This window comes from Bubalus kerabau, chromosome 19 (assembly GCF_029407905.1).
Source record: "Bubalus kerabau isolate K-KA32 ecotype Philippines breed swamp buffalo chromosome 19, PCC_UOA_SB_1v2, whole genome shotgun sequence".
In the NCBI taxonomy this organism is placed as follows: domain Eukaryota; kingdom Metazoa; phylum Chordata; class Mammalia; order Artiodactyla; family Bovidae; genus Bubalus; species Bubalus kerabau.
The window spans coordinates 44,104,072-44,128,852 of record NC_073642.1 but is presented as its reverse complement, the minus strand read 5'-3'; the positions used below and the strand labels follow the sequence as shown (position 1 = coordinate 44,128,852).

The 24,781-nt window shown below is 38.9% G+C and overlaps 1 protein-coding gene and 1 long non-coding RNA gene across 2 annotated transcripts in view; both read right to left on the bottom strand.

The window, feature by feature from the left end:
• Positions 1-24,781, bottom strand: part of NPAS3 (neuronal PAS domain protein 3) — an 841,230-nt gene that overhangs the window by 666,377 nt on the left and 150,072 nt on the right. The window lies entirely within an intron of this gene.
• Positions 14,488-24,781, bottom strand: part of LOC129633664 (uncharacterized) — a 149,285-nt gene continuing 138,991 nt past the window's right edge. Inside the window, exon 3 of the long non-coding RNA XR_008705205.1 lies at positions 14,488-17,425. This is a non-coding gene — a long non-coding RNA (uncharacterized LOC129633664). The remainder of the gene's footprint in view (positions 17,426-24,781) is intronic.

The following is a 24,781-nucleotide window of genomic DNA, read 5'->3' as shown; positions in this document are numbered from 1 at the left end:
CAAAAACCTCCTGAATCAAAGTGTTTTGTTCTTCATTTTCCTCCAGAACTTTAAGCTACCAACTGGCAGTTCCATAATGATGACAAAAAAACTGCAGTTTTATCAAGTAATTTCTCTCCACCCAATAAATAGCACGTTACCTTGGAGCAACTTGTATATTTCACACCTTAAATTTCTATTTACCAAATCAGCTAATCACTTCACAATTGAACTCAGAACAAAAAAAAAAATTATCAATTAAAGTGGTTGAAACTCCTGCAAATTATCATTTAGGAATGAAGTAATTGCTTTCATCAGGGCAGAAAAGCCCGCCAGAACAGAAATGTCACTTTAGATTAGTGTTCTCACTCCTGAAGCTATGGATGACACAGCTGATATAAGACTAAATGCCAAGACCAATCAATTGCTTTTGTGGCTCTGCTCTGAGCTGCTGTAAAAGGGGCCATTTTCTAGGATCTACTCTTCATTATAGTAAATGCTATCTCCTTGGTAACATAATTCCATTTCTCATAAATTCTGTCTGAGAGCATTGTCCTAACAATGGATGTTTGTGGAAAAGAATGCTGTTGGTTTAATGCACAGAATTAAGTGTGAATGGCTGTCAAACTGCTATAGTTTACTAGTTCTTAAACATAAATTGAAGTCTTATACATTAGAAAGAATTCTTGGGGAGAAATGAATGTCCTGAACAAGGGTAAGATATTGTATTTGAAGGTTCTGTGCTACTGGTTTAGAATTTTGACTATTCTAGTATTTATCTGTCCTGTACATGAAATCAGTCAGCTCACACCAGAGGTGGGTGAACACATCACTTACTTTCTCAGCAGTATAGTTTGCAAATGTGAAACCTCAGAAGCAAATACGGACTCATTAGGCAACTGCATGCGATTTGTGAATAGCCACAACTGTGTTAAAAGAAAAAAAAAAAAACAAAACTGTTCTTTGAGCTGAGCCATTCCTGGAAAGCATCCAGATCTTAATTTGTATTGTTCATCCCCCTGAAGTTACAAGATTCTGGGTTGCAGGCTCCAATTAAAAGGAAATTGAAGAAGCTAATATAGTGAGAAAGCAGCAATTCCCTGCACTGCTCTCTTCAGGTCTGAAGTTTAGAAAGAGATTCAGGATCACGGGTCTTTGCCCGACATGGGATAAAGGCCTTTCTCATCCTGGTGAGCACACATGTGTAACTTCCATTAGCAGTAACAGAAGTCGTGAGCACACATTGAGAGGGAAGTCTATTGCTAAATATTTGAAAGGGTCAGAGCATCTCCGCTGAAAGGCAAAAATGAGAAGGAATGGTGGGCACTCTGTGATGGCAGGACATTTTACTAACCATGCAAAGGGATTTCTATCACTCCAAGGGACTATAGTTTTAGTTTTCATATCAATGACAGGAAAGCACATGTGCTGTTTCTGCTTTTTAATATTATTCAGTAACATCAAAAAGAAGCATAAACCTTAACATCATAGTAACACTGAATGAAAACAAACATCTTTGAACATCTACTAAGTTTCAGGCTCTAAGTATTTTAAACATTACCCGACTTAATTCACCATTGTCAATATCAGCAAGGATGGACAGGGGAAGTAACAGCATCTATGGAAAGTAGATCATCTCCACTATATACATCTGACCCTAAAACACTGCTATTTTATCCCCTGTTTTGGGGGGCCACTATATTTATGCTCTATTTCTAACTTTCTGCCCTCATCCCCCCAAACTAGGAGTTTTCTTGTCTCAGAGAGAACTTTCCCTGGATCCTAGACTTTTAGTACTAAAAGAAGGATGGGCCTGGGCAAACTAGAACAGCTGGTCACCCTGGAAATATGATTGTCCCCCATCTCATAAATAAGAAGACCAAAGCACAGAGAGAGAAAGTAACTTGCCCAAGATCACTGACAGCTAAAAATGGAATCTGAACCTTGGCAAGATGACTCCATCCTTACGTCCTTCTCACCACTGCACTGCACTGCCTCTACAGGAATAAAGTCATGAGTCCCCTTCACCTGATTATATGACTATGAAGTCATGGATAAAGTTTTAGTTAACTGATAATCACCCATATAATTTCCATCACAATTGTTATAAAAACATTAATTCACTAATAAAATGTCCAATAACCCCCCTTTTTCAGGTATATAAACATATTTCAATTTGGAGTAGATAAATTTGCTGTTAATTGCTCTAAGTCCCAAAATAACTTGCTCTGGAATTCAAATTCAAATGACCTTTTCTAGAGGGAAAATTCATTTTTCCTTTAATTTTCTCTAAGTGTGATTTCAAACACTTTTGAAAGCACGACCAAGTGGAAGAAAGATTTTGAAAACTTTCAAGCCTGATAGGGGAAACTTGGAAAGGAGAAAGCAGGCTTTGACAAGTTTGAAGATTTTAAAGTCTAAAAAATGAAAGTTATGATCATGTGAATACTGCAAATAGCACACCCATTTACTTGACATCAATGAACACATTTATATTATAACTGCCTGCATTTTTAATGAAATACATAAAGTGGTCACCCTTTCTTTAAACACTACAATTGAGAATAATGGTGCCAACAGTCTGAAAAGACAACATACTTTATTCCCTACCTGACTTTATTTTAAAAGCGTGCATTTTTATTTAACCTTTCATCAAGGTTCCAAAAGCATGGTCGAACTTACCAGAGGTGTACATTGTTACAATTTCTAGGGAACACTTTGGCAAATACAGATCTCACGCTGGCCAAGGATGCAAACAAATACATTCTAAAAGAATATTCACTGCCTCTTTTGATAGACTTTAGAAATAAATTAGGAAATATTCTCAAGATACTAAAGATGTTGAAAAAAATATTCAATTACTGGAAAAACATTTTTACAATATGTTAAGTGATAAAAGGAGGATCATAAAGCAGAATGTACAGTGGGTTGAACAATTACAGCAATGTATCTATAACTATATATAGATACAGAGAAAATATATCCAAACCAGGATTGAGTCCCACAAGCCAAAATATTGAGATTGGTTATTTCTACATGGTAATCATTTCTTGTAGGGGGTGGCCAGAAGATGGGAGGTGAGCAGGCAGGAGATAATTTCTAAAACTTCTTCAATAAACATTTTTAATATAAAAATTACTTTTTGAAAAAAAAAACAAAAACATGTATGTAATTTTACTGGCCCCAAGTTGAGCCTCAAAACACCTTAATGCTCAAGGTATTTTTCACTTAATGAATGATTTTCCTGATAGTGTTATCAAATGTCATCCTGTCAACACTGCATGTAGTAGTATCTGAAAAGTATCTGGAGAAAATGCTTGTCTTGGTTATTCCTCTAAAAGAGAACCAGAAGTAAAAGGCTGGAGAGGCCTTTATCCCTTCTCAAGTTACCCCACATGAGCATCCAACCAAATGACCAAGTCCTTCAGCTGCACAGACTCGGCTCCTGTGTCTTCTGTGGTCCCTCAAAACCCCAAGGGAGTGTGTGCCAGTGTGCAGTATGCCAGCTGCCTGGGTGGAGGGAGATACTACCATTTCTGGTCCTAACACTTCATGGGAAATAGATGGGGAAACAGTGGAAACAGTGTCAGACTTTATTTTTTGGGGCTCCAAAATCACTACAGATGGTGACTGCAGCCATGAAACTAAAAGAAGCTTACTCCTTGGAAGGAAAGTTAGGACCAACCTAGATAGCATATTCCAAAGCAGAGATATTACTTTGCCAACAAAGGTCCGTCTAGTCAGATGAGATCAGATCAGTTGCTCAGTCATGTCCGACTCTTTGCAACCCCATGAATCGCAGCACGCCAGGCCTCCCCGTCCATCCCAACTCCCGGAGTTCACCCAGACTCACGTCCATCGAGTCAGTGATGCCATCCAGCCATCTCATCCTCTGGCGTCCCCTTCTCCTCCTGCCCCCAATCCCTCCCAGCATCAGAGTCTTTTCCAATGAGTCAACTCTTCGCATGAGGTGGCCAAAGTACTGGAGTTTCAGCTTTAACATCATTCCTTCCAAAGAAATCCCAGGGCTGATCTCCTTCAGAATGGACTGGTTGGATCTCCTTGCAGTCCAAGGGACTCTCAAGAGTCTTCTCCAACACCACAGTTCAAAAGCATCAATTCTTCAGCGCTCAGCCTTCTTCACAGTCCAACTCTCACATCCATACATGACCACAGGAAAAACCAAAGCCTTGACTAGATGAACCTTTGTTGGCAAAGTAATGTCTCTGCTTTTGAATATGCTATCTAGGTTGGTCATAACTTTCCTTCCAAGGAGTAAGTGTCTTTTAATTTCATGGCTGCAGTCACCATCTGTAGTGATTTTGGAGCCCAGAAAAATAGTCTCTCACTGTTTCCACTGTTTCCCCATCTATTTCCCATGAAGTGATGGGACCGGATGCCATGATCTTCATTTTCTGAATGTTGAGCTTTAAGCCAACTTTTCACTCTCCACTTTCACTTTCATCAAGAGGCTTTTGAGTTCCTCTTCACTTTCTGCCATAAGGGTGGTGTCATCTGCATATCTGAGGTTATGGATATTTCTCCTGGCAATCTTGATTCCAGCTTGTGTTTCTTCCAGTCCAGCATTTCTCATGATGTACTCTGCATATAAGTTAAATAAACAGGGTGACAATATACAGCCTTGATGTACTCCTTTTCCTATTTGGAGCCAGTCTGTTGTTCCATGTCCAGTTCTAACTGTTGCTTCCTGACCTGCATACAAATTTCTCAAGAGGCAGATCAGGTGGTCTGGTATTTCCATCTCTTGAAGAATTTCCCACAGTTTATTGTGATCCACACAGTCAAAGGCTTTGGCATAGTCAATAAAGCAGAAATAGATGTTTTTTTACAATTCACTTGCTTTTTCCATGATCCAGTGGATGTTGGCAATTTGATCTCTGATTCCTCTGCCTTTTCTAAAACCAGCTTGAACATCAGGAGGTTCACGGTTCACATATTGCTGAAGCCTGGCTTGGAGAATTTTGAGCATTACTTTACTAGCGTGTGAGATGAGTGCAATTGTGAGGTAGTTTGAATATTCTTTGGCATTGCCTTTCTTTGGGATTGGAATGAAAACTGACCTTTTCCAGTTCTGTGGCCACTGCTGAGTTTTCCAAATTTGCTGGCATATTGAGTGCAGCACTTTCACAGCATCATCTTTCAGGATTTGAAATAGCTCAACTGGAATGCCATCACCTCCACTAGCTTTGTTCGTAGTGATGCTTTCTAAGGCCCACTTGACTTCACATTCCAGGATGTCTGGCTCTAGGTCAGTGATCACACTATCGTGATTATCTGGGTCATGAAGATCTTTTTTGTACAGTTCTTCTGTGTATTCTTGCCATCTCTTCTTAATATCTTCCGCTTTTGTTAGGTCCATACCATTTCTGTCCTTTATCAAGCCCATCTTTGCATGAAATATTCCCTTGGTATCTCTAATTTTCTTGAAGAGATCCCTAGTCTTTCCCATTCTGTTGTTTTCCTCTATTTCTTTGTATTGATTGCTGAAGAAGGCCTTCTTATCTCTTCTTGCTATTCTTTGGAATTCTGCATTCAGATGTTTATATCTTTCCTTTTCTCCTTTGCTTTTTGCTTCTCTTCTTTTCACAGGTATTTATAAGGCCTCCCCAGAGACCCATTTTGCTCTTTTGCATTTCTTTTCCATGGGAATGGTCTTGATACCTGTCTTCTGTACAATGTCACGAACCTCATTCCATAGTTCATCAGGCACTCTATCTATCAGATCTAGGCCCTTAAATCTATTTCTCACTTCCACTGTATAATTATAAGGGATTTGATTTAGGTCATACCTGAATGGTCTAGTGGTTTTCCCTACTTTCTTCAATTTAAGTCTGAATTTGGCAATAAGGAGTTCATGGTCTGAGCCACAGTCAGCTCCTGGTCTTGTTTTTGCTGACTGTATAGAGCTTCTCCGTCTTTGGCTGCAAAGAATATAATCAGTCTGATTTCGGTGTTGACCATCTGGTGATGTCCATGTATAGAGTCTTCTCTTATGTTGTTGGAAGAGGGTGTTTGTTATCACCAGTGCATTTTCTTGGCAAAACTCTATTAGTCTTTGCCCTGCTTCATTCCGTATTCCAAGGCCAAATTTGCCTGTTACTCCAGGTGTTTCTTGACTTCCTACTTTTGCATTCCAGTCCCCTATAATGAAAAGGACAGCTTTTTGGGGTGTTAGTTCTAAAAGGTCTTGTAGGTCTTCATAGAATCATTCAACTTCAGCTTCTTCAGCGTTCCTGGTTGGGGCATAGACTTGGATTACTGTGATATTGAATGGTTTGCCTTGGAAACGAAGAGAGATCATTCTGTCATTTTTGAGATTGCATCCAAGTACTGCATTTCGTACTCTTTTGTTGACCATGATGGCCACTCCATTTCTTCTGAGGGATTCCTGCCCACAGTAGTAGATATAATGGTCATCTGAGTTAAATTCACCCATTCCAGTCCATTTCAGTTCGCTGATTCCTAGAATGTCGACATTCACTCTTGCCATCTCTTGTTTGACCACTTCCAATTTGCCTTGATTCATGGACTTGACATTCCAGGTTCCTATGCAATATTGCTCTTTACAGCATCGGACCTTGCTTCTATCATCAGTCACATCCACAGCTGGGTATTCTTTTTGCTTTGGCTCCATCCCGTCATTCTTTCTGGAGTTATTTCTCCTCCACTGATCTCCAGTAGCATATTGGGCACCTACTGACCTGGGGAGTTTCTCTTTCAGTATCCTATCATTTTGCCTTTTCATACTGTTTATGGGGTTCTCAAGGCAAGAATACTGAAGTGGTTTGCCATTCTCTTCTCCAGTGGACCACATACCTATGGTTTTTCCTGTGGTCATGTATGGATATGAGAGTTGACTGTGAAGAAGGCTGAGCGCCGAAGAATTGATGCTTTTGAACTGTGGTGTTGGAGAAGACTCTTCAGAGTCCCTTGGACTGCAAGGAGATCCAACCAGTGCATTCTGAAGGAGATCAGCCCTGGGATTTCTTTGGAAGGAATGATGCTAAAGCTGAAACTCCAGTACTTTGGCCACCTCATGCAAAGAGTTGACTCATTGGAAAAGACTCTGATGCTGGGAGGATTGGGGGCGGAGGAGAAAGGGACGACAGAGGATGAGATGGCTGGATGGCATCACTGACTCGATGGATGTGAGTCTGGGTGAACTCCGGGAGTTGGTGATGGACAGGGAGGCCTGGCGTGCTGCGATTCATGGGGTTGCAAAGAGTCGGACACGACTGAGCGACTGAACTGAACTGAACTGAATGAATTATTTCTTCCATGTGTCACTCACTCCTTGCCAACCTGAGGGCATCTGCGGATTCTAACCCGGGAGAAAACACAGACAAATAAGCACACAAAATACTTCACACACTGAACTTCCTGAAGCAAAATTGCAGATACTGACTCAAGTCTTGGTTAACAAGTTGCCTCAATAAATGGTATCCTAAGATCTCTACTAAGTTCTAACACTGACCAAATAATCAGAATCATTGTTGTTTCATTGACTGCTGCACCTCCCACTTCTAACTGGTGGTGGCCCTTGGTGGAACAGTGTGTCCATGGCATTAGATTTCATATATGAAGCAGCAAAGATTTTAACGTGCCAGGGATTATCATATGAGATTTAATTTGAGGAGTCATAACACCTCACTGAGGTACTTTATAAAGCAGGACACCACAGGAAACATCTGTTTATTTATAAGCATCCATTACTTAGCCAGAAACCAAGTCCTTTCCAAACCCTAAAATCTTTTGAAAAACCTTGATAGACGCTTAGTCCTCTCATTAATATCTGACTTTGAGGAACTACAAGTAAGTTATTCTGAGTCACATCTAACTATGTAACAAGATGATAAAGATAGGTACTATTTTGATGTATAAAATTAATGTTTATAGCATGAAATTAAATAAAGAATAAATGAATAGGCTTCTTTTTTTTTAATTTCATGAGTTTGCAAGCTGCTCATGGAAAAACAAAAGGTTGTATCATGATATAAGTATGCTGCTGCTGCTGCTGCTGCTGCTAAGTCGCTTCAGTCGTGTCCGACTCTGTGCAACCTCATAGACGGCAGCCCATGAGGCTCCCCTGTCCCTGGGATTCTCTAGGCAAGAACACTGGAATGGGTTGCCATTTCCTTCTCCAATGCAGGAAGGTGAAAAGTGAAAGTGAAGTCGCTCAGTCATGTCCGACTCTTCGAGACCCCATGGACTGCAGCATAGCAGGCTCCTCCATCCATGGGATTTTCCAGGCAAGAGTACTGGAGTGGGGTGCCATTGCCTTCTCCATGATATAAGAATACATGACATTAAAAAGACCCAGTTGTCTTATTAACTGAAAGTTAGCACTGAATTTACTGATATTGAATAATTACAACTTTAATAGTAACATGAATTCAAAGTGTTGAATTTCCTACTTGGATGTAGGAAAGCACACGATGACCGATTTGTAAGCTGACGTAAAAGGGACTGCTTAATTGAAATGGGGCAATGGAAGCCAGTGATTTGCTCAACTGGCCTTTACCACAAAGCTTCCATAAACAACCTTAGTATCTGAATCTATAAACCACCAAATAATTAGCTTAAAAAATACAAAGGTAAACCTAGGGTTGAATACTTCCATCCTGACTTGTCATCCCAGTATGGTCCTCAATCAAAACAAATATCCTATAACCTTTTTACTTATCCACAGGCACTTCACAGGAGCCCTTTTCTTAAATTCACCTTCTGTCCTCTCTGTATTTCATTTTGTTTTATTTGGGCTGAGATATTCATCTTAAAGGGTTTTCCCTCAAGGTCTCCTTTTGAGTCATCAGGGACAAAAGACCATTTAAGTCTTTAGTTTCAGTTCTGATAACAGCAGCATTTCCCAATAATATATTTACAAAGAGACTATGGAGATCAATGAGTCAACAATAGCAATGCGGCAACTGGGTCCTGTTCCCATGGCTATAAACCTGAGTCACTTTTTTTTTAAGTTCCCAACCAGGGATTGAACTCATGTCCCTGCAGTGGGAGCACAGCACCCTAACCACTGAACCACCAGGGAATTCCCAGAGTCACTTTTCAAATACATAAATGTACATGTGCACACAGGTGCACATGTGTGCATACACACACACACATGAACACACAACTGGTTTAAAGGGACTGATTAATATACACTGCCCTTCACATTCTGTTTTCTTACCCTCTCAGTTTTGTCACCTCATTTTCTTCTACACAATTTCTCAGAGAATCACTCACTGGATTTGTTTATATCTCTTCTCATAAAATTCATACATGAAGAAGAGTGAGTCAGGGTTTTTTGTTTGTTTGCTTGTTTTATGAATTATGATTAGTTTAACACAAATGAATTTAAGTTTGAGATGATAAACTCAAATACCTGTAGGATCCAACAAAATTATACAAATGAATAAAGAGGACTAAGTGAGAGAAAGCAAAGCAAGCATGACAATAAATGGCAACTGGACCCTCAGCGTTGAGCAGTAACCGGGAGTGGTGTGGACTGCGGCAAACCAGAGAGCGCTAGCCTAGTCACCAGAGGGCACACATTATTCAGGAAAAGCATTTGTTACTAGATGGGAAGGTAGACCCCAAAGTTGCCAAGTCTTCGTATTTAAGAGAAGTCAGAAATGTAGACTATTTTTCTAATGCAAAATCTTCCATTTTGTAAAGTATTTTGTAAAATATCGAATGAGCATCTCATTGTAAAAATGCAACTTTTCTCAGGCTCCTAAGGGTCTCATTCGGCCTGTGGCAGTTAACCATCTATGGTTTAACACCAGTAATAGCCTTTGTTGACAGTGAGTTTAATTATGGGATACATAATGTATAAGATATAAAGAGCTATAGCAGGTGACAATGAAAAAATGAGGAAGAAGCATAAAACAGAGAGAAATGCAGAAAGTGAGATTGGAAGAAAAGAAATTATTAACCTTGATTTTTCTCAGAGTGGTAGAATTTCTCCTTTTCACTGTTTTACAAATTTTCTATAAATAATCAGGAAAAAATAGATTAGTTTCTATTCCATAGGATCGAACTTATTATTAAAAGTAGCTCAAAAAATTGAAAATACTCATATGCATATTCATGCATAGATCTGTTTACTACAATTCAGCCCCACAGTTTCAAACACTTTATCACAACTGAAATGTCAATCTGTTCACCACGATCACATCATAAATAAAAAAAAGTGAAGTAAAAGTCACTCAGTCATGTCCAACTCTTTGCAACCGCATGGACTGTACAGTCCATGGAATTCCCCAGACCAGAATACTGGAGTGGGTAGTCTTACCCTTCTCCAGGGGATCTTCCCAACCCAGGGATCAAACCCACGTCTCCCACATTGTGGGCGGATTCTTTACCAGCTGAGCCACAAGGGAAGACCATATACAAAAAATCTTTCATTAAAAATTAAAATGAGAGAGAGCAATCAAGATGGTAGAGTAGGAGGTGAAAAATTTAAATAGCCATTTTCAAAATGAGTCATAGTGTGCCCCCAAAATTAGTGATTAAGTTATGTTAGCAATTTTGTAAAAGTTCATGTTAAACAAGACGGTTGTTATTAATTCACATGAGAGTAATCCAAGTCTATACCCCAACCAATAATGCCAAAGAAGATAATGTTGAACAGTTCCATGAAGACCTAAAAGACCTTCTAGACAAAAACCAAAAAATATGTTCTTTTCATCACAGGGGACTGGAAAGCAAAAGTAGAAAGTCAAGAGATACCTGGAATAACAGACGAGTTTGACTTTGGAGTACAAAATGAAGCAGGGCAAAGTCTAACAGTTAGGCCCAGAGAAGACTCTACACATGGACATCACCAGATGGTCAATACTGATATCAGACTGATTCTATTCTTTGCAGCTGAAGATAGAAAAGTATTACACCGTAAGCAGAAACAAGGACCGGGAGCTGACTGTGGCTCAGGTCATGAACTTCTTATGGCAAAATTCAGACTTTAATTGAAGAATGCAGGGAAAACCACTAGGCCATTCAGGTATGATATAAATCAAACCCCTTATGATTATACAGTGGAAGTGACAAATAGAGTCAAGGAATTAGATCTGATACATAGTGTCTGAAGAACTATGGATTGAGGTTCCTAACACTGTAAAGGAAGCAGTGACCAAACCATCCCCAAGAAAAAGAAATGCAAGAGGGCAAAGTGGTTGTCTGAAGTTTTACAAACAGCTGAGAAAAGAGGACACGTGAAAGGCAAAGGACAAAAGGAAAGATATACCCATCTGAATGCAGAGTTCCAAAGAACAGCAAGGAGAGATAAAAAAAGTCTTCCTAACTGATCAATGCAAAGAAACAGAGAAAAACAACCCTTGTAGCTCAGCTGGTAAAGAATTTGCCTATAATGCGGAAGACCTGGGTTCAATCCCTAAGTTGGGAAGATCCCCTGGAGAAGGGAAAGACTACCTACTCCAGTATTCTGGCCTGGAGAACTGCATGGACAGTAAAGTCCATGGGGTCACAAAGAGTCGGACATGACTGAGCGACTTTCACTTTCAAAAGAATATTTCATGCAAAGATGGGAATAAAGGACAGAAATGGTATGGACCTAACAGAAGCAGAAGATATTAAGAAGAGGTGGCAAGAATACACAGAAGAACTGTATGAAAAAGGTCCTAATGACCCAGATAATCACAATGGTGTGCTCACTTACCTAGGGCCAGACATGCTAGAATTCGAAGTCAAGTGGGCCTTAGGAAGCATTACTATAAACAGAGCTGGTAGAGGTGATGGAATTCCAGCTAAGCTATTTCAAATACTAAAAGATGATGCTGTGGAAGTGCTGCACTCAATATGCCAGCAAATTTGGAAAATTCAGCAATGTCCACAGGACTGGAAAAGGTCAGATTTCATTCCAATTTCAAAGAAGGGCAATGTCAAAGAATGTACAAAAAACAGCACAATACCACACACTTCCCATGCTAGCAAGGTAATGATCAAAATCCTCCAAGTTAGGCTTCAACAGTATGTGAATCCAGAACTTCCAGATGTATAAGCTGGATTTAGAAAAGGAAAAGGAAGCAGAGATCAAATTGCCAACATCCGTTGGATCACAGAAAAAGCATGGGAATTCCAGAAAAAAAACTACTTCTGCTTTATTGACTCTGCCAAAGCATTTGACTGTGTGGATCACAACAAACTGTGGAAAATTCTTCAAGAGATGGGAATACCAGACCACCTGACCTGCCTCTTGAGAAACCTGTATGCAGGTCAAGAAACAACAGAACCACACATGGAACAATGGACTGGTTCAAAATTGGGAAAGGAGTACATCAAGGCTGTATATTGTCACCTTGCTTATTTAATTTATATGCAGAGTACCTCATTCAAAATGCTGGGCTGACTAAAGCTCAACCTGGAATCAAGATTGCTGGGAAAAATATTAATAACCTCAGATATGCAGACAACACCACTCTAAGAAAGCAAGAGGAACTAAGCGACTCTTGATAAAGGTGAATGAGGAGAGTGAAAAAGCTGGCTTAAAATTCAACATTCAAAAAACTAAGATCATGGCATCCAATCCCATCACTTCATGACAAATAGATGGGGATACAATGGAAACAGTGACAGACTTTATTTTCTTGGGTTCCAAAATCACTACAGATGGTGACTGAAGCAATAAAACTAAAATAATGCTTGCTCCTTGGAAGGAAAGCTATGACAAACCTAGACAGCTCATTAAAAAGGAGAGACTTCATTTTGCTGACAAAGGTCTGAATAGTCAAAGCTATGTTTTTTTCAAGTAGTCATGTATGGATTTGAGAGTTGGACCATACAGAAGGCTGAGCACTGAAGAACTGATGTGTTTGAACTGTGGTGTTGGAGAAGACTCTTGAGAGTCCCCTTGGACTGCAAGAAGATCAAACCAGTCCATCTCCAAGGAAATAAACTGAATATTCATTGGAAGGACTGACGCTGAGGCTGAAACTCCAATACTTGGCCACCTGATGCGAACAGCCAACTCATTGGAAAAGACCCTGATGCTGGGAAAGATTGAGGGTGGGAGGAGAAGGGGATGACAAAGGATGAGATGGCTGGATGGCATCATTGATTCAAAGGACATGAGTTTGAACAAATTATGGGGGATACTGAAGGACAGGGAAGCTTGGCATGCTGCAGCTCATGGGATCACAAAGAGTTGGACACGACTGAGCAAATGAACAACAGCAACATCAATGCAATAATAAGATGGTCTTACATATATGTTGTGTCCTGAGTAGGTATTTTTTGAAAGATGATTATGTTAATGATGATCTGAACGCCCTTAAAAGTCATGATTTAAGACAATAAATAACATGTCCCATAGCACTTCTCTTGAAACTAAACTTACCCAGTAAATCGATTCTTGGATGCTCTTATAGTAAACAAGGGAAGGAAAACCAAAAGAGAAGAAACACAGATACTCCTCTGTCCCCACAAAACCGATATTCATAAATTCTTCCCTGACAAAAATATTTAAACTCTCAAAACAGTTTTCCCCCTTTCCACACTCTGGAAGAGGGGTTACAGTCAGTACCAAACTGAGGCAAGGAGCAAGAAAAGTGAAGAGCGCATGTCATTTCTCTTTATTAATCATACACTGTTGCACTCAGAACATCAGGTCACCATACATTCCCACCAGTCAGACAGAAACCTAACAGGTAGAAATGTCTCAGGGGGAATCCCAGATCCTTATATAATAATTGTATCTCTTTGCTAGATCTGTGTTATTTACGTGTAACCAGAAATAACTTTTAAAAAAAGCGAACAGAGGCAGTGCTCTCAAGAGAACACACAAAAGATAACAGAGAAAAGATTCCAGATAGCAGGGAACCCACAAATTACAGTGAACTATTAAATCTCCAAATGTTCCAGAATGACTGAAAAAGACAGCCATCTAGAGAGGCCTCCTGAAATTTAACAAAAGTTTTAGAACTACTGTTTTCCTATAGCTGAATCTCTTCTGCTTCTGGGTATGGGTTTTTTGCCCTCTTGTGTATTTTTAAATAAATAAACTTCATTATTATAGAAATACATCTATTAAGTAAAGCGTATATCCCCTCCTGGGTCATCTATGGCCTTCTCACTCCCTTTAAGACCTAAGCTCCTGATCTCTGGCAGCATCTCTCTCCCTCTAGGATAGAGGTTGACAACTCAGGTGGAAGGAACAGTCATGATGTCTAAGTGCAGAGTCTGTTGCTATTTGAAATGGATTACAATGGCAAAATTCTTTTCAATTTCATTCACAGTAGGTGGAAGCAAGAGATCATTCCTAAGTGAGAGTCAGGCACCACTCTTCATGTGCAGCTTCCAGGACTGAGTGTACAGTAATACAAAATGAAAAGACACACTCAGAAACACATACATACACACACACACACACACACATACACACACACTCATTCACTGCTGGAATGTTTCCAGGGCAGATACTCCAATTTGTGCCCCGTTCCGTGCCTCCTATATAGGCAATACTACAAGGAATTACATACGCCCAACAGTAGGCTATAATTTTATTGATAGGCTCTGATGACATTATAAAATCCATGAGGGCAAAGAGCAAGTGATTTGTTCATGTCACTAGAAATTCAATACAAAATTATAGCTTTCATTTGGAAGCCTTTTTAGAACTTTTTAAAAAATCAGTCATAATGCACAGTTATCAATATCTGTATATCACGATGACAAGAGAAGAAAAAATGCCAAGCCAATATCTGCACAGAAAATCATCCCAAATTCTTCAAGATCGCAAGGAAATTACTGATTTTACAAAATCTTATACAAATTTTGAACAATATGGCAAACAGAAAATGAGAGCAAACTTGACTCATTGCCTAAAGATTTCTATAAGCACTCGATTATATGGTTCAGTTCAGTCGCTCAGTCATGTCCAACTCTTTGTGACCCCATGGACTGCAGCACGCCAGGCCTCCCTGTCCATCACCAACTCTAAGAGTTTACTCAAACTCATTTTCATTGAGTTGGTGATGCCATCCATTTCATCCTCTGTCGTCCCCTTCTCCTCCAGCCTTCAGTCTTTCCCAGCCTCAGGGTCTTTTCCAATAAGTCAGTTCTTCACATCAGATGGCCAAAGTATTGGAGTTTCAGCTTGAGCATCAGTCCTTCCAATGAATATTCAGGACTGATTTCCTCTAGGATGGACTGGTTGGATCTCCTTGCAGTCCAAGGGACTCTCAAGAGTCTTCTCCAACACCACAGTTCAAAAGCATCAATTCTTCGGCGCTCAGCCTTGTTTATAGTCCAACTCTCACATTCATACATGACTACTGGAAAAACCATAACCTTGACTAGACAGACCTTTGTTGGCAACGTCTCTGCTTTTTAATATGCTATCTAGGTTGGTCATAACTTTTCTTCCAAGGAGGAAGCGTCTTTTAATTTCATGGCTGAAGTCACCATCTGCAGTGATTTTGGAGCCCAGAAAAATAAAGTCTCTCACTCTTTCCACTGTTTCCCCATCTATTTGCCATGAAGTGATGGGACTGGATGCCATGATCTTAGTTTTCTGAATGTAGAGCTTTAAGCCAACTTTTTCACTCTCCTCTTTCACTTTCATCAAGAGGAGCTTTAGTTCTTCCTTGCTTTCTGCCATAAGGGTGGTGTCATCTGCATATCTGAGGTTATGGATATTTCTTCCGGAAATCTTGATTCCAGCTTGTGCTTCATCCAGCCCAGCATTTCTCATGATGTAATCTGCCTATAAGTTAAATAAGCAGGGTGACAATATACAGCCTTGAAGTACTCCTTTTCCTATTTGGAACCAGTCTGTTGTTCCATGTCCAGTTCTAACTGTTGCTTCCTGACCTGTACACAGATTTCTCAAAAGGCAGGTGAGTTGGTCTGGTATTCCCATGTCTTTCAGAATTTTCCACAATTTGTTGTGATCCACAGAGTCAAAGGGTTTGGCATAGTCAATAAAGCAGAAATAGATGTTTTCCTGGAACTCTCTTGCTTTTTCAATGATCCAACAGATGTTGGCAATTTGATCTCTGGTTCCTCTGCCTTTTCTAAAACCAGCTTGAGTATCTGGAAGTTCACAGTTCAGGTACTGTTGAACCTGGCCTGGAGAATTTTGAGTATTACTTTGCTAGCATGTGAGATGAGTGCAATTATGCAGTAGTTTGAGCATCTTTGGCATTGCCTTTCATTGGGATTATAGTGAAAACTGACCTTTTCCAGTCCTGTGGCCACTGCTGAGTTTTCCAAATTTGCTGGCATATTGAGTGCAGCACTTCCACACCATCATCTTTTAGTATTTGAAATACCTCAACTGGAATTCCATCACCTCCCCTAGCTTTGTTCGTGTGATGCGTTCTAAGGCCCACTTGACTTCACATTCTAGCATGTTTGGCTGTAGATGAGTGATTACACCATTGTGATTATCTGGGTTGTGAAGATCTTTTTTATATAGTTCTTCTGTGTATTCTTGCCACCTCTTCTTAATATCTTCTGCTTCTGTTAGGCCCATACCATTTCTGTCCTTTATTCAGCCCATCTTTGCATGAAATGTTCCCTTGGTATCTCCAATTTTCTTGAAGAGATCTCTAGTCTTTCCCATTCTGTTGTTTTCCTCTATTTCTTTGCACTGATCACTGAGGAAGACTTTCTCTCTCCTTGCTATTCTTTGGAACACTGCATTCAAATGGGTATATCTTTCCTTTCCTCCTTTGCTTTCGTTTCTCTTTTCACAGCTATTTGAAGGCCTCCTCAGACAGCCATTTTGCTTTTTTGCATTTCTTTTTCTTGGGGATGGTCTTGAACCTTGTCTCTTGTACAACATCACGAACCTCTGTCCATAGTTCATCAGGCACTCTATCAGATCTAATCCCTTAAATCTATTTCACACTTCCACTGTATAATCGTAAGGGATTTGATTTAGGTCATACCTGAATGGTCTAGTGGTTTTTCCTACTTTCTTCAATTTCAGTCTGAATTTGGCAATAAGGATTCATGATTTGAGCCACAGTCAGCTCCCGGTCTTGCCTTTGCTGACTGTATAGAGCTTCTCCATCTTTTGTTGTAAAGAACATAATCAATCTGATTTTGTTGTTGACCATCTGGTGATATATATGTGTAGAGTCTTCTCTTGTGTTTTCGGAAGAGGGTGTTTGTTATGACCAGTGCATTCTCTTGGCAAAACTCTATTAACCTTTGCCCTGCCTCATTCTGTACTCCAAGACCAAATTTTCCTGTTACTGCAGGTGTTTCTTGACTTCCTACTTCTTCATTATAGTCCCCTATAATGAAAAGGACATCTTTTTGGTGTTAGTTGGAGTAGCCATCACAGTCAACAAGAGTCCGAAATGCAGTACTTGGATGCAGTCTCAAAAACCACAGAATGATCTTTGTTTCCAACGCTCTTGGATGGTACTATGTGGTAAATGTAGATTTATATCATAACCTGCAAAATCAAGTACAGGGTTTTTATACTGTGTGTTACAAATGAATTTGCATAAAGTCGTAGACATTGTGTATGAAAAGCAGGAATAAGGAAAATAATGCCTCTCTATTCCGTGTCCATGTGCTCAGTTTTCACGGAGCTCAACAGGCGTTGTGTGTCCTAATTTGGCTAGCACAGATTTGTCTGAGGGGCTTCTACTGCCTCAAGATCCACCCATCCATGCACTTTCCCAGCATCAGTTTAACAGATGCTTAGATGGGGTGGAGGTCATATGGAAACATGTCAGTGCCAAAAAAATTCTACTGCTCCCAAGAGGGAGGGATTTTCTATTGAAAAGTAAATAAGAGTTTCCTTCCTCTCTGTGCTCAGGGTACTTGTATTCCTAGGCAGAAAGAGGTTAAGCCATTTAAGACAGTTCCCCATTAGTAGTTCATGCTATCAGTGGGAAGTCCTAGATGGAACCAATGTGTGTCTAGGGGTGATTTGTAAGCAGGTCTAGACTGAAGTGATTGATAGATCATCTGGAGAGTAAGTAGACTTAATTAAATAGGTACAGGTGGCCCACATAAGGAAGCTATTCAATTTAAGAGAAAATATGACTAAGGAAATCACAGTTATTCATTACACTCAAATACTGATCTATAAGTTGTGAGACCTGGGTTCTGGGCCAAGCTCTATGATTTCAGACATGACATTTAATGTCTGGCTCTGTTTTCTCACCTGAGAAATAAAGGGAGTGTTCTCTAGGATAGCTTTCCCCTTAGGGATTCTATTTTCACTTGTGATTTTGTCACTAACACTAGTGGAACTGCTGGGACTATGTCTGATGTGCATTAAAGGGATTATCCATCTTCTTTGCAGTTTTAAAATGCTGTGTCCTCCCTCCATTTGCCTCCTTCTCCCTCTTGTCAGCCTGTTAGAATCTAATACAGTCACAAAGCCTCCAAAAGTAAACACGCAACTCGACCTTTGTGTAGGATTCAGTGAGGTTGCATGGTTATTAAACTCATGGACAACACATGAAAACTGGCTTAACTAACATTCCTGATTAATAGCAATGAAATACTCTCGTTTCCACTTTTCCGAAGGAAAGTCTGGGTCTTCTCCAGGACTGACAAAGCAGAGCACAAAACACTTACCCCTGAGTTATAGATAATAATGAATATCAGCTGTCTAAACTAAAAGATGAACACTGTTTATACAAGAGCTATAGCTCCTTTTTAAACATAAATGAAAACTTTTTTTTTCAATGGTGGGTGGGAAAGGTTCAAATGATGGCACAGCCTGCATTTTTTTAAGTTTGCCAGTTTATTTTATCTTCATTTAAGTTTATTTATTTTTAATTGGAGGATAATTTGCTTTACAATATTGTGTTGGTTTCTACCATATATCAACATGAATCAGCCATAGGTATACATATGTCCCCTCCCTCTTGAACCTTCCTCCCACCTCCCACCTCATCCTATCCCTCTAGGTTGTCACAGAGCACCGGATTTGAGCTCTCTGTGTCATATGGCAAATTTCCACTGGCTATCTAATTTTACATATGGCGCCTGCTTAGTTTCTCTGTACTGTATAATGTCCTAGAACATTCTCACAGGATGTGAACAAGGAATCCACAAACATGTTAGATGCTGTTGAGCATTAGGCTAAAGCCAAATCAACCCATTATCTTTATCAGGTGAGCACCAGTATTCCTGGTGTTGTGTAGAAACCAGTGCAGTGCTCCTATCTGCCCCCAAGGTAAGTGATAGTTATACATTTTTCAGTCTGTTTGCCACTAACTCCACGGTTCTTCCAAAATATAGGCCTGAATCACACAGGATGACCTGGTCTGTAAACGACATGAAAACAACCACTCTAAACACCTCCAGTACTTAAAAGCCATTAAAAACATCACTGGCAAAGTAGCAATACAACCAGCAAGACTCCAGCGAGTGACGTGACTCATGTCTTCTGAACTCACTCAGAGGTACGTGAGTATTGGAATCGTATCAAAGTGCATTATTCTTTCATGGACACATAAATCTGATCTGCTGTTAATAATACATACTATACCCACAAACAACATAAGCAGGTCCCAGTGTATACTGTCTGAAATTACTTTAAGTACTCAGAAAAAACCAGCAAGCCCTATGAACCACATGTTAAATAAAATCTTCTGACTGAAATGGACAGAGAATTGTTAATAGGTAAACAATGTTTACATTCATTTCACTTGAACTTTTGCAGGCAGGAGCAACACATTTTCAGGAGCTCCTGGTCTTGATTTGTTAGAGAATAATATTAAGCAACCTCATGGGCTGTATCCTGCCAGGCTTCTCTGCCCATGGGATTCTTCAGGCAAGAATACTGGAGAGAGTTGCCATGCCCTCCTCTAGGGGATCTTTCCGACCCAGGGATTGAACCCACACAGGATTGAGCCCTGTGTCTCCTGCATTGCAGGTGGATTCTTTACCTGCTGAGCCATCGAAGAAGCCCCAATATTAAACTCAAAGTTCTAGAAAGTCCCAAACTATAAGTATTCTAATCTGGGATGAATAAAGGTAGAAGCTTAGATGAAAGAGACTACTAGCAAAAAGGAAGAACCTGTACAAAGAGCTATTATACCTGATAGGCTCCATGTAAGACAGTTGAAATGTGAGTTTCAGTATTCAAAATATAAAGGATACAATCATATGTCTGGTTAACTTACAGGAAATAGTTCCAGAGACAATTTTACACTAACTACAGTGATTTGGGCAATTTTTTAAAATAATACCAGCCAATTTCTCTCCATTATACTCTGCTGGCAGAAAATAAAACATTTTTCTTTGAAATGATTGCCTTTGGTTTTGTTAAATCATGCATTCTGTCAACATGTGGTCACCATTTTTACATGATCTTTCTGCTTCCCTAGAAAAGAATGAATTCACAGTCTGAACCCTGATATAAATATGTAATCTTGCAACTGTTAAGGCTTCTTCTATTACTGAAAAATGAAAAGATAAGAAATAGATGTGATATCAAAAGAAATGAAACAAAAAAAGAAAAAGAAGATGACCAAACAAGTTTAAAACTCAGATTCTTACATCTACTTCATAGATAAATGAAGAAAATGCCTGTGCTGATCATTTTTTTGTGTAACACAAAGGGACTGCATGCAGTTCATCATTTTAAACTACTAATATTTGAAAACAAAGTTGAAAACCCTACTTATGCCAAGAAAAGTGTTCCAGTAACTTCACTGTAGCTAGCAAAATGTTCTAGGAGCTAAGGCTATAATAAGGTCTTAAAAGAAGAAATGTTACCTTGCCATTAAATAAAAACTTTTGGGGTGTAATTACAAAATGAGTGGGCTAAAACTGCTTCCAGTTACTATGTCATCCTCCAAGATGGAGATCCTTATCTTCAGAAGATCCCTATGCTTCAGCCTGTATGCTTTTAAAAGTTAAATTACTTTGCTGCACACCTGGGCTTTTGCTTAATGATACAGTGAGACCATCCTTCTTTTTAGGATAATCACTGCAATGCTGTGTCCCCTAGCAGTGGGATTTCCCAGAGTAGGCACTCAGAAAGAATCCTTGACAACGTTGGTTTGACTTTACACAATAGCCTGGGCATCTCAAACTAACTCATAGAAACTCCCACAATGTTAATACTATGAAAAACTACTAACAGATGTTTCAATGAGTAAAGAAAAAAAAATTCAGATGAATCTTCAATTGGATAAAAATATAAAGGGTCAAACAAAGTGAGAACTTGTTTAAATGAAAGAGATGGTAAAAGAGAAGACTCTAACACTCAGAAGGACAAGAACTAGCAACTTGACCAGGCTCAGAATAAGTGTTTTAAGAGGATACGTAGAGGAGACAATCATTTGTTCCCTTCCTCCACAGTTCACATGTAAAGTAAATTAAAATGCAAACCACAGAGGATGCTGCTTAAAAAGAACTTTTACCACCGAGTAGCAAATGAGGCAAACGTTTAGATAAGATTTCAATTGAGGTGACTCTCTGCTAGTGATAGAATGGTCTGAGTCTCAAGAGCACAATCACTGTATAGAGATCACAGGGACATGAATGCTACTTCTTTGTCACGGTAACATCTCAAGTTACTAGAACCCAGTTGGAAATTCCAATTTAATCACAATTATTTTTGTTCTCTTGATTTGTTAGGTGACAAAAACAAAAGGAAATCACCAAAGAAGCCAGTGGTAACAGATTTTTTATTTTTCTATCAACCACAATTCTCAGATATTTTGTGAAGTGGATACATATTCACCTCCATTTCCTGCACTATCTGTATCTCCATTCTATAGCGGCCGATTTGGTTCAGGGAAAAAAAAAAAAAGACTTCAGTCCTGGCAAAAACCTGTATAATTAAAACCCAGTCTATGAGGATCCTGTAATTAAAGCATGGGGAAGCACTGATTCCTAGGAGGAAGCCGAGTAGAAAAGGCAGCAGTCAGACCTTCTTCTCCCTGGGTCTTCTAATTTTTAAGATGGAACAAAAAGGTATTTACTAAAGCATCTAAGCATGCTGCCCCCGCCCCCATCAATTCTAATATCCATTTCATTCTAAGAATTTCATCAAGGAGGTTAGAAGAAAAACATGATTTTGCCCAACCCAGGACTGACTAAAATATAACTAAGTAGAATGCCATATTTTCTAATCAGATATCTGATAGCAATGCCATGATACAGAATGCTAGCATCATCACTGATTTTAAAAGGAAGGCTTCCAAGGGCCTGGTTGGTTTTCATCTGGTCCGTACTGGAAAGACCCATCTGGCAGCATCCACTCTGAAGTGCTGGTGTCCAGGCTATACCACATGTTAAACTGTAGAACATACACCCACATCTAAAGGCTATCTCATTCAAGAGAATGCTTCCTAATCATTTAACTATGTGACCTATTTTTTTTTTTAACATTTACAAAACTTAAAGGAATTATAATCCATTCCTCGTATGTCCCATTGGCCAATGTTTAAAAAAAGAATGTCATAAAAGTAGCTAATAACTGAGCACTTACTATGTTCTTAGTGCCTTGCTAATTAATTGCTTCCTAGGTTTCTTCTCACCAAACCCTTAAATAGTATGGTTATGTATTCACAGATGAAAGCAGAGAAGTTTTAAAATGGTCACATTATTTACCTAAAGTCTCCTAGCTAAGTACTTGCACAGCCATGTTTAATCCCAAATTGATCTGTCTGTCAAAGCACTCCTGTTAAACCACTGTGGTCAACATGTGGCAGATGAGCTGAACAGGAAGAAAAGACGCGTGTATCCTAACCATTGACAAGGAGGTGACTTAAATCCCATACATTACTGTTTTTAAAAACCTCACCAATGAATTTGGAGGACTTTCTAAAATCCAGGATTTGATTCTGGGACCTAGGATCGTTGTGGTAAAATTGAGAAGTCTTATATTTTTTTAATTTATGAGTTCAGTTTACATAAATTTGGAAATAAAATAACATGGTTGCTTTGTGTGGCCATCTGCCACTCTCACAAGCATCTCAAGCTACAAAATTGAGAATACTGGTAGTTTCACTGTGGAGTTAATTGAAGCCTTCCTAAGAATAATTTTAATTCAGTGTTTTAGAGCCAAAATCTGCTTTATGATCCACATTTCACTTAGTATTTCTGAAAACTAGAGCAAGCCAAGTGTCTGATTGGTATTTTCAAATCTTCCAGATTAAAACATGATCCAGCTATTTTCTGCTATTCATCTAGTGCTGACCCCAACACCCATATAAGTGAAAACAGTTTTCCAAGTGCCCCATAGGCATGACCTACGACACTGAACAGAGAATTGGCCCAGAAGAATTTAAACCATCTTTCTATCTTGATCATTATGCTGTTGCCTCACTTAATTACAATTATCTATGTTCTCTCTACCTTTAATTCTGTAATAAAAGGGCTAAATGTTCCTCAATAAATTTATAAAGCTTAACATTAGTTTGGTTACAAAGTACAAAAACATATTACATATGGCTTTAAATTACTGTTTCTTCTCAACACTCTCTTCCGTGTGAGAATCATCTTTTTAAATTTCTGCTTAAAAATGCTTGTGTGTTTTTTTTAAGTGGTTCCTCAGTTAGAATTCACTTTGTAGATAAAGGCAGTATCTCTCTTCAGGCACAATAAGATGCACACATTCAAGCATTCACTGGTGACTCTATACATCTTAATTCAGTCATTGTCTGAAAAGACTCAGTTGCTTACCCTAAATTTAATTTTTACCATTTACCGAATGAGATTTAAGACTCACCAATATTCTGAACACATTATGTAAACTATGGACGTAAAACAAAGAATTTGGAGGGAAAATCTCTAAGCATCCATTATTATCATAACAAAAATAGCATGACTATCTATCAGAAAGAGAGGGGAGGGAAGTGAACAAAAGTAATTATCCAATGTATAATTCAGCTCTGACAACAGAATACACTTTTGCAGACTAAGGAAAGTCTCTATAATGACGAACCCTAAAGGAGAGGACCACAAATACCAGTTTGGGGAGAGGGGTCGCCAGAACAATATCCTAAGAGTAACTGCAGGAGCTATAGCATCCTATACACAGGGGTCCCACAGATGTGTTATCTGCGAGATCCAGGAAGACATGGAGAGTGTGTGAGTGTTAATTGTGCCACAAGAACATTAAAATAGATACTCTATTTCTGCCACACTTTCCACTCACTTGTTTATCAAATGGCTTCCAGTATGAGAAACAACCAATCCAAGAGCTAAAGATTCAATTTAGAGTATTTCATGTCTAAATTAAAATACAAATATTTTATGATTTTCTTAAAAAATGTAAACAACATAGAAGAACACAAAGGCAAAAGCAAAAGTCCACTAGCCTTAAGTCTTTCCACTCCCCCAAATCATCATTATAAACTATTTCCTGTGTATTTCTCAAAAAGGGATATAAACTCCAAAAACATACACGTATGTTATTTAACACCTTATTCACCTTATTTACATGAATAAAATCATCTTGTTGACATTGTTCTGAAACTTGGAAATACGTATCATGAACTTCAACACATATAAATCTATCACAATCTGTTTAAATATTACCCAGCATTTCACTCAATGAATATAATAATTTATTCAATTGCCTATAGAAACATATGTAAGTTGCTCCCAAATATTTGATAGTAGAATACTGAAATAAACATTTCTACACATTTTTGTGATTTTTTGTAGGAGTTTGTCAGTAGAGGTAGAACTTCAGTGCAAAAGAATATGCATGTTTTTAAAAATCTAGAATAGTATCAGCACTTAGCACAAAGAAGGTAAATCATTCTTCACTGTTTGTGAGAAAAAAAAATCTTTTATTTTTTGACAATGAAAATAATATAGATTC